The sequence below is a fragment of the Cricetulus griseus genome (assembly GCF_003668045.3).
Source record: "Cricetulus griseus strain 17A/GY chromosome 1 unlocalized genomic scaffold, alternate assembly CriGri-PICRH-1.0 chr1_1, whole genome shotgun sequence".
Classification (NCBI taxonomy): Eukaryota; Metazoa; Chordata; class Mammalia; order Rodentia; family Cricetidae; genus Cricetulus; species Cricetulus griseus.
In genome coordinates this window covers 96,857,063-96,874,545 of record NW_023276807.1, presented here as the reverse complement: position 1 = coordinate 96,874,545, position 17,483 = coordinate 96,857,063, and the positions used below count along the sequence as shown (strand labels likewise).

At 40.2% G+C, this 17,483-nt stretch overlaps 1 long non-coding RNA gene across 1 annotated transcript in view; it reads right to left on the bottom strand.

Annotated features, from left to right (window-relative positions):
• Nucleotides 1–473: 473 nt before the first annotated feature.
• LOC118239716 overlaps nt 474–17,483 on the bottom strand; it is a 42,064-nt gene continuing 25,054 nt past the window's right edge. The window contains exon 3 of the long non-coding RNA XR_004772538.1: nt 474–1,248. This is a non-coding gene — a long non-coding RNA (uncharacterized LOC118239716). The remainder of the gene's footprint in view (nt 1,249–17,483) is intronic.

Sequence of the window (17,483 nt, the reverse complement as noted above, 5' to 3'; positions counted from 1 at the left end):
CAGCAGCTGGTGGAAGTAGAAGCAGACACCCACAACTAATCACTGAACTGAACTGGAACCCAGTTGCAGAGAAAGAGGAGTGAAGAGCAAAGGGGTCAAGACCAGGCTGGTGAAACCCACAGAAACAGCTGACCTGAACAAGGGAGAGCTCTTGGTCCCCAGACTGATAGCTGGGAAAGCAGCATGGAACTGATCCAGACCCCATGAACATGGGTGTCAGTGAGGAGGCCTTGGAAATCTATGGGGTCTGTTAGTAGATCAGTACTTATCCCTAGCATAGGTGTGGACTTTGGGAGCCCAATCCACATAAAGGGATACTCCCTGAGCCAAGACACACAGGGGTGGGCCTAGGCCCTATCCCAAAGGATATGACAGACTCTGAAGACCCCCTATGGAAGGCCTCACCCTCTCTGGGGAGCAGAAAGGGTATGGGATAGGTAGGGTGTTAGTTGGGGGGGCAGGGAAGAAGGGAGGGAGAAAGAACTGGGATTGATATGTAAAACAAACTTGTTTCAAATTTAAATAAAAATGGAGGGGGGAAAAGGGTGTTCTCTGAAAAGAAACTGTTTCATTACAGAAGCAATGAGAGTCATCACAGCTTTGGGCATACAACTAATGTCCATGAGTTCCCCAGAACACAGCAAAAGAGACACATGTATTTGCTTCCCACTATATCCTGTTTAACAAGAACAAAAGGAATACAAACATGTTTACCCAGGTCTCATAGATTTTGAGACATTAAGGATGACTTTAGAAATACACCTTTGTGCCATATCACGAATACGTTCCCCTTTGTTTATGATCTATGCTTGAGAGTGTGTGTGGACAGCTCATTTTAGTCTTCTTAGATAAGAACATTGTACGAAATACAGGCCTGCTTAAGCAACCAGTTGCCACAAGGTCATGAAGCATAAATGAGGATGAGACCTGAGAAGGATTCCTGTGTTGTGCTCAACTCCCAGCAGCAGACACAGGCCTGGTACCTCAGCAGGACTGCTCTAGCTCAAAGCAAGCATCCTTAAGCAATGGAAGTCTGCTGATGCCAGCAGGCTCTCTGGAGGGTGAAAATCCCTCCATCATGGATTGTGCTGGGAATGAACTTCACCCTCCCCCACCTCAAAGTTCACATCCAGTTCTTTGCTCTGTTTGTCTGAGGGTAAGCCAATTGGAAACTTCTGGAACAGAAAAGAGGCATCCAAACACTGGTGCAGGCCAACGATGGGTGCTGTCCAAGGCACAGATGAAATTCTAGAGAGATAAAAAGTTAGGCTGAAGAATTTTATCTAAATTTCTTATAATTACAGAGAAAATCGCATTGGAGAAACATTCAAATAAGATAAGAAATAATAAGGGGCATAATAAAGAGTATTCACTTGAAATTTTAGGCACCAAAATGTGCCTCTGTTTCTAGGTTAACTAGAGGCCAAGTTTAAATTTTCTTCTACCAATTAACACAGCTATCTAGCAGCTTCTGTCTTCTTCATGAGACTCATCCATATCCTCAGTACTTTCCTCATGTAGCCATTTACAAAATACAGGAGACAAGCTTTCAAAGAGGAAAGTACTAAACATACTACTTTCTCTTCAGTTATTGCTTCAACCCTGTAATATTTAAGACCTGTCTCAGACATTAAGGTGAAAGGGTACTAAAGCTTGTGTGTGTGTGTGTGTGTGTGTGTGTGTGTGTGTGTGTGTGTGTGTGTGTGTGTAAAACAATTTAGTTTATTAGATTTCCCTTTGTTCTTATTGGTAATGATGAATAATATTATTAAATAGTAGATTCTTCTCCCCCAAAGCTAAATTCAATTATTATAATCTTTGCACTCTGACAGATGAAATCAAGAAAACCTTAAAATTTCTAAAGTACATAACCAACACTTACCAATACAAGTCTCTACAACTCAAATACCATGTTAAACTTATAGAATGAAAATCTCTTGGGGTGGCAGGGGAGGAGAGGAAGGAGAGGGAACTAGGATTGACATGTAAAACAATTTTGTTTCTAATTCAAATAAAAAATGGAAAAGAAAAAAAGAATATAAAGTTTTCATGTCCTCAAAAATAGGGAAATTGTTATCTTATTAAGCATTAATGTTACCTTCCAATTTAATTAACATTGTCTCTCAAGGCTAGCATAATAATAACTTTATTATCCTTCAAGTGGTATTTTAGCTAAATGATTTATATTAGTGTAATTGTGAAAACCAAAAATTACTTTGTAAAAATAAATGAGATGGCCCCCACACAAAAAAAAAAGAAAAGAAAATCTCTACAAATTTAATGTCATGTTCTTATGGTCCTTGTATTTGTCTGGGGGGGAAGTCATTCCTATTTTTAAAATGAAAAGAGAAATAGGTTGATTTGAGGCCTGTGAAGGGCTACCAATTTATGCAGAGAAATGTCCTTGCTTGTCTTCTCAACCTCATGGAGCATCTGTTCTACTGTGAGAGACAGATGTTAAATGTATAAATTGATTAGAACTTGATTATGGCAACACATAGGAGATCTGACCTTGTGGTAGAAGGGAGACTCCTAAGGAACCCCTGTCTTGGTGAAGCTCTAAGGATGGAAGGAGTTACTTATATAAAAGGAAGAACATTCTGTCAGTCTTCTTTCTGTTGCTGAGACTAAACATTAACCAAAGTCAGCTTAAGGTGGAAAAGGGTTATTTGGCTTACATGTCCCAGGTCTATCACTGAAGGAAGCAAAGCAGGAGCTCAAGCAGGCAGGAGCCTGGATTCAGGAACTGAATCGGAGATGATGGAGGAATGCTGCTTACTGGCTTGCTCTCCATGGCTCATTCAGTTTGCTTTTTTTATGCAAAACTGAATTAGCTGTTTCCAAGTGGCACCAGCCACATCAATCATTAATCAATGCCCCAAAGACTGACCTACACACTAAGCTGAAGAAGACATTTTCCCAAATGAGGCTCCCTCTATCTAGATGACACTAGCTTTGTTAATTTGACAAAGGAAGGAAAGAAGGAAGGAAACTAACAACGCACATGGTACAAGCAGAGAGTATGGGGGTAAAGAAGGGCTGGCACATTTGAGGACTGGGGGCTTAGAGAGCATCAGAGTTGGAAGAAAGATCAACAGTGAACTTGTGATGAGATATAGAAAAAGATAAAATAAGCATGCCTCTTGTTGGCATATGCTACACTCTGGCCTTGGCCAACTTAGCCCTAAGCTCAATGAGTTTTTGAGAGTTTTAGAACCAGTAAGAAAATGAGCACCTTGTTAAAAATGGGCAAAGATCTGAAAGCCTCATCAAAGAAGATACACAAATTGAAAGTAAGCATATAAAATAAGCATTCTCTGTCATTTGGAACCACAAATTAAAGTAGAAAATTAAGAGTACATGTGATGATATATTATGATCTAATAAAGATTGCCAGGAGATCACAATGCAAAGCTAGCCACAGACATAGGAGCTTGGCAGTGGTGGCCCACACTTTTAATCACAGTGCTCAGGAGACAGAGGCAGATGGATCTCTGTGAGTTCAAGGACACCCTGAGCTACATGAGAGTGAGTCAGTCTAAAAGAGAAACAGAGTTCACTCCTTTGATCCCAGCACTAGAAAGAATATAAGGAGCCCAGTGCAGTCTTGGGAGCAGTCTGAGCTATGGTGAGGAGCAGTGCAGTCTGGAGATGCGATCTGTGGTTCGGTGGATCAATCCTTTGATCTGAGCATTGGTAGAGGTGAGAACTCTCTGGTGGCTTGGCCACTTTCCTTTTCTGATCTTCAGTTTTAACCCCAGTATCTTCTCTGGTATTATTTATGCTATAAGTACAAAACCATATGTTCAATCACTGGAACATAAAATAAAAATAAACAACTGTACACTTATTAGAATGGCCAAAAATCTCAAATACTGATGGCTGACCAGGATTTGGAAGTAACACTGTTTGAGAGCAAGGAAAATGGTAGACATTCTAGAAGAGAGCTTGGCAGTTTTCTGCTCCTATCATAGGATCCTGCAATTATGTACTTTGGTGTTTACCCAAAACCAGATGAGAACTCAGTGCACTCAGAGACCTCCACATGGATGTTTGCTCATTATTGTCCAAACTTGGAAGCAAGAAAGCTGTCCTTTAACCGTGGTATTTCCAGCAAAAGGATATTATTGAGTGTCAAAAAGAAATGAGCTAACAAGCCACAAGAAGGCATAGTGAATGAAGTGCTGTAGCAGTCCCAAGCATGGCAAACATGGCTCTGGCAGGTTTTGCCCTCCCCCTTTCCCTGCCCATTATAAACTATAGATTACATCCCTAAAGCTAGCCATCAAGGTCTGTTCCCTTATCTGGACACTTTCTTATGGCAGACTGGTTCCTAAGGCTGATCACCAAGGTCCAGCTATCAAAGTATTGAAATCCAGCAATCAAAATCTCCCTTTGGCTCATCTAATTAACATGCCCAATAAAAACATATCATTGCGCCCTACCCATTCTAACACAGACCCACAGACCTCCCTTTTTTTAACTCTTAAAATTCACACCTGCAAGGTCATTTGCTGGTGTTTACTGCCTGAGTCAGAAGACAGCCACTTAATAAAGGATCTCTCTATGAAAATAGGTGCTCAGATGTGCTTTTTGTCAAATCTGAGGTCCTCGGGGAAGTCCCCCCCACCCTGCACTGTGTGTGGGACCCTTCAGTGAAGACTTAAATGAAAAAGATGCCAATTTGAAAATGATACCCTCTATTTGATTCCAACTGTGTAAGATTCTGGAAAAGGAAAATTCTGAAGACAACAAAAATCGTCATAGTTTCTGAGGAGAAGATGGGGAGGAGGAGGCCAAACAATTAGTGCTGGAAGCTCTCTAGTTTAGTCAGTCTTGGCAAAAGGCATGTTTGAGCTTAGCAAAAGCACTTCGTTAGAATGTTCTGTATTGTCAGAGAATCCATGTGCAAATCTAAATAGATTCACGTTAGAGCTGGCTAATGTTTCCTAATGCAGAAAAAATGGGCCACTTGACATGAGTTCCATTACTTTAAAAAATATTGGCTCTCTTAATATAACTGAAAAGATGACATAAGGGTACAGCAGTACAGTAACCGTGGAAGACATGGCATGGTAATACCGTGTGCTTTATATAAATGCATACCTATTACTGTCATTGCAACAGTTGAGACAGCAGTGCTGGAAGGAAACAGAACTGCTCAAAGGAGCTTTGCAAAACTTACCAAGGCTGCAGGCCATTTGTGTGATCACTGAGAACTAACATTAGACTATTCGTATTTCATCTTTTGCACATAGAGGAAAAAGGTTACCAGTGTTTTCCACAAAGAGGTGTTTCCTGTGAAGAGTTGATTCATCTCTTTCCTTCACCAGCTTGCTCATGTTTTCCAACATTATTTTGACTTTTCCCTCATATACTGTGATTTCTGATGCCTGTTGCTGTTGGGACAGTGGTTGTCCTCAGTCAGGCTTTTGAAACATAACTTCTATTTGACTGGCTTTTCAAGTTCCTTGTGCTCTGATTTAATGCTTGTGGAAAAGGAGACACAAATAATATGCTTCCAAACTGAGCTCATAGGACCAGGAGTTCCTGTAAAGAAGAGGAGGCAAGGAGTGCTGGATCATGAGGTAAAATAGAAGCCAGGCTTGCAGTAATCAGGACTGTTCCCTCCATATTAATGCCACTGGGGGTATCTGGGGGGAGATTCCAGTGGTCCAGACTCTGTTCCCTTTGTGTTTATGAAGAAGCTCAGAGCCTTCATAGGATTCTCTTTGATGAAGTCATCAAGGTCCTGTTGATATTGAATTATGCTGCAACTAACAAGATCAGACTCCTTTTACCATCCCACTAACTCTTCTATTTAGCAAGGTTTACCACATCTGGACATTTCCAGTCGCCCTTGCTTGTCTTAGAAAGCTGATTGGAATATAATGAACCCTTTGCACCTTTTCTGCTGCCCTGTACTTCCTCAGTGATGGGGAGTGTCCTTCTGTATGCTGTGAGTCAATGTTTCTCTTATTAGTTAATGAATAAAACTGTTTTGGCCAGTGGACAGGCAGGATGTAGCCAGGCAGGAAATATAGGCGGGGCTGCCAGACTAGGAGAATGCTGGGGAGAGGAACACAGAGAATGAGTCGCAGAGGGAGATGCCATGTAGCTACTGGGAAGGTAGAATGTGCAGACATTCTCTGGTAAGCCAAGACCATGTGGAGACACATAGATTAATAGAAATGGGTTAGTAATTAAAAGAGAGAAAGCCAATAAGAAGCCTGATCCATTGACCAAACGGTTTATAATTAATATAAGCCTCTGTGTGTTTATTTGGAACTAAATGGCTGCAGGACCAGGCAGGACAGAAACTTCCATCAACACCCGTCTCCTGAATCCAAACTTCATTACATCAACCTGTTATAATAACTAAATTCCATCCTACACTCTTCTGTGCAGTTTCCACCCTGACCTTCTTTTACACACACATGCCTTTATTGAAAATAGATTCTTTCCTTATACAATATATCCTGATTACAGTTCCCTTGCCTCTACTCCTGCCAGTTCCTCACCACCTCCTCTCCAATCTGCACCCACTCCCTTTCTGTCTCTTTGATATATTATTTATGATTTATTAAGGCTTGACTTTGGATTCAGAAAGCAAAGCCATCATCAAGCTATAGAGATCAGGCAGTGGTGATACACACCTTTAATCCCAGGACTCAGGATTAAGAGGTAGATAGATGTCTGTTAGTTAAAGGTCACATTGAGTTACATGAAACATATCCAGTTCTAAAGAGAAATAGCTCATACAAACATGATCTCAGCACTTGGGATCACACAAATTTAATCCAGGACTTATGAGACAGGAACTTTAAGACAGGAACAGGGTCTCAGAGCTGGCATTCATTCTCTAGCCACATTGAGAATAGGAATACATTGAAGTCTCAAGATTCTCTAGCTACATTGAGGAGAGCATAGCAGTCCCAGGTTTGGTAGAGTCAGTATTACATTTCAGTCTGAGGTAGAGGATAGAGCTAGTGGCCAGCTGTTTTGGTTTTCTGATCTTCAGCTTGAAGTTTAAACCCCAATGTCAAGTCTCTGTGTCTTTTATTTATCATGCTATATCTCTTATTAGAAAATAACAGGATTCTAAGAGATAACAACCAAACATAACAAAATAAAATATAATGAGATAAAATAAAACCATCATATCGAAGTTGAACAAGATAAACCAACAGAAGGAAATGAGCCTAGGGGAAGGCACAAGAATCAGAGACCCACACATACACACAAATATGAAAATGAATAGTTATAATATATACACAGAGGTCCTGGTGTAGACCCCTATAGGTGCTATGCTTTCTGCTTCAGTGTCTGTGAATTCAAATAAGCCTCGCTAAGTTGATTCACAGGACATTGTTCTCCTTATGTCTTCCATCCTCTCTGGCTCTAATATTCTTTCCACTTCCTCTTCTGCAGGGTTCCCTGAGCTCTGAGGGGAAGGATTTGATGAAGACACTTAAAATGTTCCAAAGACATCTATCTGTTTATCTATCTATCTATCTATCTATCTATCTATCTATCTATCTATCTATCTACCTGCTTATCTGTCTATCATCTATGTCTGTGTAATATCTGACTGTGGATCCCTGTATTTGTTCCCATATGTAGCAAGAGGAAGCTTCTCTTATGAAGGATGAACAAAGCACTGACCTATGAGTATAACAGAATATCATTAGAACATCTTATCACTGCCTTTTTTAATCAGTTGTATTTGGTTTTACCCTAGGTCTCTGGGCTATAAAGTCTGTGGTTCTTAGTTGTTCAAGCAATGTTGGCTATGGGTTCTACCTCATGGATGTGTACCGCAAGTCATCTTTTTCTACTAAATCAACAATGATTTTTCAGTTGTCTCAGCTTTTTCAAGGCCAAGTCTGGCAAGGTCTATTCCCAGCAATGCTTCTTCATTATAAATACCCTCTCTGGCCCATACTACTCAATTCCCAGTGCAAACTCTCTGTTCATTTGTTCACGTTTCTTTTTTTCTTTTCCTTTCTTTTTTCTTTTCTTTTCTTTTCTTTTTTTTGTTTTTTTGTTTTTTCAAGACAGGGTTTCTCTATGATTTTGGAGGCTGTCCTGGAACTAGCTCTTGTAGACCAGGTTGATCTCGAAATCACAGAGATCCACCTGCCTCTGTCTCCCAAGTGCTGAGACTAAAGGTGTGCGCTACCACTGCCCGGCTATTGGTTCACATTTCTACTCCCCATAAATGAGTTGGGCAACAAAGGACAAGAGCATATGTCTCAAGAACCTTATCATTTTCTATATAAGTACACTTAATATGTTTTCACCAACAACATGAATGACAGCTTGAAAGTGAACTGCCTCTTGAACTTCATTCAATAGTCTACATGAAATTTGTTCTAAAAAATAAGCCTATCAGCATTGCTGCTGGATGTAATACCATAAAAGTGTCACAGGAATGGTATTCTACTTCTTCAAAACTCAATTCTGTCAGCCCACTTGCATACACACCCATCTCCCTGTGGGAAGTACCACAAGTCTAATTGTTTTGCTTTATTTTATTTATTAATTATTTGAAATTTTCATGCAACAGGTTTGATCACATTCACCTCCACTTTGTGTACACTTTTTTAAAAAAATTGAGTGCAATTTCTGGTTACCAGGCCATCAAGTGGAGAATGGTCAACCCTCATCAGAGAAGCTTCACTTTTTAGTAGATGACAATTAACACAGAGAGCAACAACTTGTCAATGTTCAGAGAATACAAGACTGCAGAATGATCAGCCCTAAACAGGGCATCTGTATCACACACTATCCTCTCCAGGCTCAGGGATCATGATGCAAGAGGAGGCAAAAATAAGAAATTAGCCAGAGGTGGTGGATGACTATAAGAAATACTGCCTTCTGGACACAACAGGGAAGTTGCACATATGCACTCACAGCAAGTGTGAATACATTAGCACAAGACCTGTGCAAAATAAAGCCAGACAATCCCAGCATGGAGGAAGATGATCATAGTATCCCACCACTAGTTGAGGAACTACTGGCAACTGATAAATGCTGAAAGGGGGCACATGGCTGATTTTTGTTTGTTTGGTTGGTTTGGTTTAGCTTTGGTTTTTCCAGACAGGGTTTCTCCATAGCTTTGGAGGCTGTCCTGGAACTTGCTCTGTAGACCAGGCTAGCCTCAAACTCACAGAGATCCACCTGCCTCTGTCTCCTGACTGTAAGATTAAAGGTGTGCACCACCACTGCCTAGCTGAGTTGGTTGTTTTCAATAAAAAATAAAAATAATGCTTTTATTATGTTAAGATATGTTCCTAGTATCCCTAATCTCTCCAAGACCTTTATCATGATGGGGTGTTGGATTTTGTCACAGACTTTTTCAGCATCTAGTGAGATGATCATGTGGTTTTCCTTTCTCAGTCTGTTTATATGGTGGATTACATTGATGGATTTTCGTATGTTGAACTATCCTTGAACCCCTGGGATGAAGCCTATTTGATCATGGTGGATGATTTCTCTGATATGTTCTTGGATTCAATTTGCCAATATTTTATTGAGTATTCTTGCATCAATGTTCATGAGGGATATTGGTCTGTAGTTCTCTTTCTTAGTTATGAATTTGTATGGCTTGGGTACCAAGGTTATTGAAGCCTCGTAAAAGGAGTTTGGCAATGACCCTTCTGCTTCTATTGTGTGGAATGCTTTGAGGAGAATTGGTGTTAGCTGTTCTTTGAATTTCTGGTAGAATTCTGCAGTGAATTCATCTGGCCCTGGGCTTTTTTAGTTGGGAGACTTTTGATAAATACTTCTATTGCATTAGAGGTTATAGGCCTATTTAAATTGCTTATCTGCTCTTGATTCAATTTTGGTAAGTGAAATCTATCCAGAAAATTGTTCATTTCTTTAGATGTTTGAATTTTGAGGAATACAGGTTTTCAAAGTGTGACCTGATGACTCTCTGGATTTCCTCAGTGCCTATTGTTATGTCCCTTTTCATTTCTGATTTTATTAATTTGCATGTTCACTCTCTTCTGTTTGGTAAGTTTGGATAAAGGTGTGTCTATCTTGTTGATTTTCTCAAAGAACCAACTCTTTGTTACATTGATTCTTTGTATTGTTTTCTTAGTTCTATTTGATTGATTTCAGACCTCAATTTGATTATTTCCTGGAATCTATTCCTCCGGGGTGCATTGGCTTCTTTGTGGTCTAGAGCTTTCAGTTGAGCTGTTAATCGTCTAGTGTGACTATTCTCCAGTTTCTTCATGAGGGCACTTAGTGCTATGAACTTTCCTTTTAGCACTGCTTTCAAAGTGTCCCATAAGTTTGGGTATGTTGTATCCTCATTCTCATTGAATTCTAGGAAGTCTTTAATTTCTTTTTTGTTATTTCTTCATGGACCCAGGGATGGTGCAATTGGGCATTATTCAAGATTGATGACTGCCTTATATGCCATCCTAGTGCATTTAGTCAGTAGCTGAAAAAAGCAGACGCAGACACTCACAGCTAAACACTGAGCTGAACTCTGGAATCCAGTTGCAGAGAAGAAGGAGTGATGAGCAAAGGGGTCAAGACCAGGCTGGAGAAACCCACAGAAACAGCTGACCTGAACAAGGGGGAGCTCATGGATCCTGGACTGATAGCTGGGAAACCAGAATAGGACTGTTCCACACACCCCTGAAGGAAGAAGTCAGTTTGGAGGTCTGGACAATCTATGGAGCCACTGGTAGTGGATCAGTATTTACCCCTAGTACACAAGTGAACTTTGGGATCCCTCTCCTCATAAAGGGATACTCTCGAAGCCTAGACACACTGGGGAGGGTCTAGGCCATGCTCCAAATGATATGACAGACTTTAAAGATCCCCCAAGGAAGGCCTCACCCTCCCTGGGGAGCATAATGAGTTGACATAGAAGGTTCAATGGGAGGCAGGGGAGGAGAGGAGGGAGAGGGAACTGAGATTGACATGTAAAAGAAGCTTGTTTCTAATTTAAATAAAAAAAGAAAGAAATGATAGTTTTAATTGAGAAGTATAAGGAGCCTAATTTCCCTTTTCAATTCATAATTCTTGTTCATGTTACTTTTGACAAGGCATTGCAGGATCATTTCTGATGTCTCACCCTACAGTGGAACAAAAACATTACGAGTGAGTTGTCTGCACATGAAGACTATAGGGACACCTTGAAGGCTGGAATGTAGGTCCTTTACTCAAATGCCATGAGATTTTCCTACTGCTAAATCGGGTTTTTCTTTGGTACATTTTATAGATGTGTAGCCCATTGTGGTGTGGCATGATAATTTCTGCCAATCAAATCTGCACTGCAATTGTTAATGAACAAAGTAACATTTTTATTGTTCATATATCCGTTTCTCTTTAGTAAACTGGCATTCCTTGTGTCTATTTTTCTGTTAATTGAAAGGCCTTTTCCTCATTTATTTTTATGTTAGTAGGTGATACAAATAGGTAAAATATGGGTAGATTGATGATATCCAGGTAAATAACAGATAGATACTATGATACATAGATAGATGGCAGATAGAGATGCAAGCTGGTTTATATTCCAGTGACGTGCATTACAAATATCTTCCTGTTTTTATATTATGTTAATTTTCTAAGATATTGTTTGATAACCAAATGTTTTTAATTTCCATTGGAGACTTGCAATGAATGCTTTTGGTGTCCTTCCCAACTTCAAGGGCAGGATGATTTCATCCACATTGTTTCTACTCATTTTAAAGCTTTGCCTTTGACATTTAAGTTTTTGACCCATCTGGACTTAATTTCCCTGTAGTGAGAGATAGAAATCTATTTGATGAATTCCTTGCAGAAATACATTTTCTTAGCTCTACATATTATGCAACTCTTCCTTTGAACAATAACCTGTCGTAACACTGTCACCATCTATCACAATGCTATCTGTCCTTTGAGTTTCTGTGTGTTCTATGGTTTCATTCATTCACCTGTCCTCCCTACTACACAATCAAAATATTAATTTCTGTTTTGTCATTAACAGATAGCTTTGGCAACATCTGCCTTGGTTCTTTATACATTGGAAAGGCTTTGAAGATGGAGAATGCATCCTAGTGGCCTCTATCTCCTCAAGGGCTTATTGTCTGGCACCTGACATGTTCTCAGCAAACACTTGCTCCCATAATTTCTTACTGATGATTCTCCCATCAGAAGTGGAGTCTGCCTTTTCTTAAGCCTGACAGAGTAAGAGATTGTTGAACCACTGGGGACAGTAACTTAAACGGTTCATTGAAGACTAAGCAACTCCTGCCTCATTCAGTATGGCTCTGAGTCATTATAGAGGACTCTCTCTTCTCCAAGGCCACCTTGCTATATCCAAAGCAGAGAAAAAGTCACATACAGGACCGCTAGCCATCCGTTTTCATGACGCAGACCCTTTTCATGATGCCAGAGATTTAGAGAAGAATTCACCAATATAATTCAAGCACTATGCACTTTGAACTACCTATACCTGTTAAATCTTCCCAGTGAATAAGGGCAGGCCAAGCACACTAGGCTTCACCCATTTTCCTGGTCTGAAGGATCTGTGAACCTAAGGAGAAACTTGTGCTTTGTATTCTGCAGCCTCAAAGTTCTGACACTGGAATAGAGGACAGGAGAACTGAGCAATGGGTCTGAGAAAGGATCCAGTACACACAACAGTCTGGGCCACAGTGAAACTTTACCTCTTGATAGCCTGCGGGATAATGCTCTCTCTATCACCATGCACATTTTCTCACTCACTGGGCCTCAGTTTCCCCAATGTAAAGCCGCAATGTCACACTTAAGAATTCAAAATACTCTTTCTTGAATCTATTGTCTTACAGAAAATGAACCCAATTTGATATTCTTACTCTCTGAAGCCTAGGGATGCTGATTAAAGTTCAGTTATTTCTACTCTTCTCATAATATCAACTGCCATTCTCAACATATTGGAAACAGATGGATGATAATGGTTACTATTAATGAATTTTAGTTTTGGAGTACAAATTTAGTACTTGGAGTACAACAGCATAAATTTTGTCACAAAAGCACTTATCCTTCATAATATACACTGTGACTATATTTAAAAGGACTGGATACTTGGTATGCAATTACTAGATAGAAATTTAAAAGGAAACAGAGATCATAAGTCAAAACTCACATTAATAAAGTCATTGACAATACTTGTAACAATCATTAAATTCATTTCTGAGAAACTTAGACTCAAAAGCAAACCATCGTGGGTTGATGAACTGCACTGTCTGATAAAATCTAGCACACACACTTCTGAGCAAAGCTTAGATACTTGATAATTAATGGTAAGGCTCTGCCCTGAAACAAAGCAACGAAACTTGTGATATATAAATGCAATACCACATCTGTTTGATATTACATTATTGCATCTTACAGATAAAAATAAACTAGAATAAAACATACTAATTCTAACTGTAGGAAATGATATATGTTCTGGGGGCCAGAGCAAGGTCCAAACAGAAACTTGTGTTTGTAAAACTCATTTATTTTCTACCCTGCTCACAAAAAATGGAAATTCAATTCACCTTATACCAGGACATTGGCCACTCTATGACCAATATTTATGGTAACAGTGCTACAAAAATATAGAAATACAGCCGGGCGTTGGTGGCGCATGCCTTTAATCCCAGCACTCGGGAGGCAAAGGCAGGCGGTTGGAGGCCAGCCTGGTCTCCAGAGCGATTGCCAGGATAGGCTCCAAAGCTACACAGAGAAACCTGTCTTGAAAAACAATATATATATATATATATATATATATATATATATATATATATGTCTTTTTATTATTAGTGTTCTAAAAAGCTGAATTTCCAGATTAAAAAACAAAAAAACCCAGCAGCTAACAATAATGCCAGGGTAATAATGAAAACTATCAAGTGAGATTCACAGGTGTTTAATACAGGCAGGGAGATGGGTCAGTGGCTTGTTAATAATAAATAAATAAACAAACAAATAAATAAATAAATAAATAAATAAATAAACTTGTCCCATGTGAGCCTGATGACCTGAGGTCAGACCCTCAGAACTCAGGCAGAAGTCAGAACTGTAATCCCTTTGGTAAACTCAGCAATCCTAGGGTGGGATAGGAAGCAAAGACAGGAGGATCATCCAGAAGTTGGTGGGAAGTTAGCCTAAAGTGCATAGTGCAGAGGCAAACAGAGAAAGACATGCTGCTTCAAACAGGGGGAAAGATAAAGACTGGCCCAAGGCTGTCCTCTGACCTTCATATTCAAGTTGCAGTACTCACATGCCTTCACACACACACACACACACACACACACACACACACACACACACACCACAATTCACATACATGTACACATACACCTTCACACATATATTCTCTCACATACTGTACACACATAAAAATGTTTTAAACATATTATTTGCTGGTATGACATACAGTTATTTAAATCAGTTGGAAGAGCCACCGTCATAAGCCCAGATCATTTTTTAAAAGCCTTTAACATTTCCCTTTGAGTACATGGTAGACCAGAGACCTGACCTGTCCCTGCGCTTAACTTTTTCAAATGCTGAGATCTTTATCCAGGTCTATGATAGGAATTGGAAAGTAAACAGAATGACTCAAAATTGGTTTTCCTTGGCAAGATGTTAGAATAAACACATGAACCTGAGTCATTTCAGTGCACCATGTCCTGCATGTATGACTGTGGACGTGCTGTGTGGCTCAGCAATTTGGGTTAAGGTTTCATCACATTAGGGCAGGTATCTTCCAGCTTGATCTCATAGATGCTGGGAATGTTTGTAAGGTTTAGCTTCATCAAACCTTAAGCTTTTAATCATGAAAAATGTTCTCTAAATGTGATTACAGGTGATTTTCCATCACTACTGTGTAAGGCCCATTCAAGATACTCAACAAATCTGAAGGCAGCCAGGACCACCCTGCTCTCCCTGGTATCATTTCCCAACAGTAGGGCACTGTGGCTCTGCCATGCTTTCCCATATCAGCCTGCGTTCTACGTTGTAAGATTTCCTAGACACACAGAAGAATTATCAAAATCCCCAATAGTCTTAGGTAGATCTATGCTACATCTCTTCCCCATTCCTCTAAAAGCCTTGGTCTTTTTGATTTGACTAAATGTCACTGGTGTCACAAGCTTGTTATAACCTGTAATGCTGTCTTTCCCCTTAAAGATTACAAATGAAAAATATTAAGACTTTGAAATAACCTTGAATTGGAACTTGGGTTGAATAGATTTCTTTTTCAAAACATGACTTAGAATTTTATTTTCAGTGGAGAGGAATTCACACATAGGCCTTTGGTCCAGGCCTAATAAGAACCTGTGTCTTTTCATTGCCCTATTGACTGACAAATAAAAGGTACTTGGGATAAAGATAACCTTTATTAGAAAAACACCAGCCAAATGCAAGCCAGAGCATGCCAGGGGCAGCAAGGCAGGCAGGCCAGAGAGAAGGGACTCCCATGTGCCTTGCAGCCCCTTAAAACCCTATCATGCTTCACCCTGACAGGCATGGTCAGGCACACCTGTAGCCAGCTTCTAGCAGGTGTGGCTTGCACTGTCCCCTACATTGCCCCTTCCTTTCTCATGCTCCTCCTTCTCCTCTTCTAAGCTTTGCCTTGGATAGTCTGACTTGTATTCCCTCTTGGAATTTCCCGCAATTTCTACAGGCAGAGAAGTAGGGGTGCTTGTTATCTTTAGAACAGTTGTTGTCATACAGTACCCAATGCATAGTTACTTAAAAGGAGTATGTGCCTCTTGTCTGCTGCATTCCAGATACAAAGACAAGAGCCACAGCTCAATCTGCAGGAGCCTGCCTGTCTTGTGTGGAGGTCAACAAACACACCAGTCTAAGGAGAGGCCAAAGCAGGACTCTAGTCTTCTAGAGTTCAGATCTCATGAGGTGATTGTTGTTCTTTTGTTTAAGCTGCAGCTGCTAATAAGGAAAGGAACAACGAATAATCAACCCACGTGGAGTTTATTTATCAGAGAGGGGGAAAGAGGGGATGGGCAGTCAGCCAACCCTAGGGAAGTCGAGAGAAAGAGGAAGAGGGGTGTGGGGCAGGACCTTTTAAAGGGAAGATTGCATATGCGCAGTAGGGCAAAGGTCGAAAGGCATGGCGGGTGAGTGAGTACCCGCTTGTTAGGGGGCGGGGTTAGGGTCATCCAGGTGTTTTGTTCTTACAGTGATACTTAAGCAGAAATTGGTGAGAAAAGATGCCCAAAAAGAAGAAAGAATAAATGTGATGTTTCTTAAATGTGACCCTCTCATAGAGCAGCAAAAGGGCAGCATGGCTAAGGTGAGGGGCAGAGTTGGGGAAAAGTACTTGGGAAGTGTCACCCAACAGTCACCTAGGTTCCTGCAGAACATAGTGAGATTTTTCAGTGGGTTTTCCTGTATTCAGTTAAACATGGTGAGCAGAGATGATATGATTTCATTTGTATTTTAAGAGGTTCATGGCTAGCATCCTTTTGTCTGAGCTGGTCTCTCCCTGGAAACCCACTGACCATGCTGGCCAGAGAATCAGGCAAGAGATTTTTACTTTTCCTTTCCAACCTCCAGTTCCAATTCCCAGTCTTACCCCAGGCTTTGTAGCAGACTGCCTGCTATGGCCCAACCTCAGGGATTAAGCACATCCTCTTCAGCAGGCTTCCTTACTCGGTCAATACCATGTTAACAATCAAAACAGCCTGTCTATCTATCTCTGGAAACCTACTGGTCTCAATAGCCAGGGAATCAGGTCCTCCTGGCAAACCCAGTTTTCCTCCCTCCTATGGACCTTCTCAGACCACTCCCCTTTAGTTCACCCCAAAGCTCCCAAATAAGATACCTAGGATATCTAGTTGCAGGGACTCAGAAGCACTTCCTATCAGGTAACAAACAGATGCCACATAGTCCTAAGATTCAGAGAAGGCAAAGAAAACAGAGTAGGAAACCCACCCAACAAAGAAAAGACCAGATATCAACACTTAGAATTACAGTCATTCCAAAGACAGATGTTTAGATGTCAGAGTAAAAACACAATCAATAATAGCCAGAACAATATGTCTCAACTAAAGCATAGCAACCATGTCACTCTACAGCATGCCCTGAAAATGCAATATAGATGAAGTACAAGATAAGGACATCAAAGGAGCTATTATGAATATGATCAGAGACCATAAAGACCATAAATTCATAAATGACATCTTCAAAAGTGCAAACAGTGGAATGAAGTGAAGAAAACTGTTTAAGAAATAAAAATGGAAATAGAATCCATTTTTTAAAAGTAGGAAAGGAAAACTGGAAATGAAAAATTTAGGAACTTGAACAGGAACCTCGGAGCCAAGGCTCACCAACAGAATATAAGAGATGGAAGAGAGAATCTCAGTCATTGAAGATAAGGAAGTAGAAAAGGATACCTTGGTCAAAGAAAATGTTAAATCTTAAAAAAAAAATCCAAGTACAAAACATCCAAGAAATCTGGGAAACCATGAAAAGACCAAATCTAAGAATAA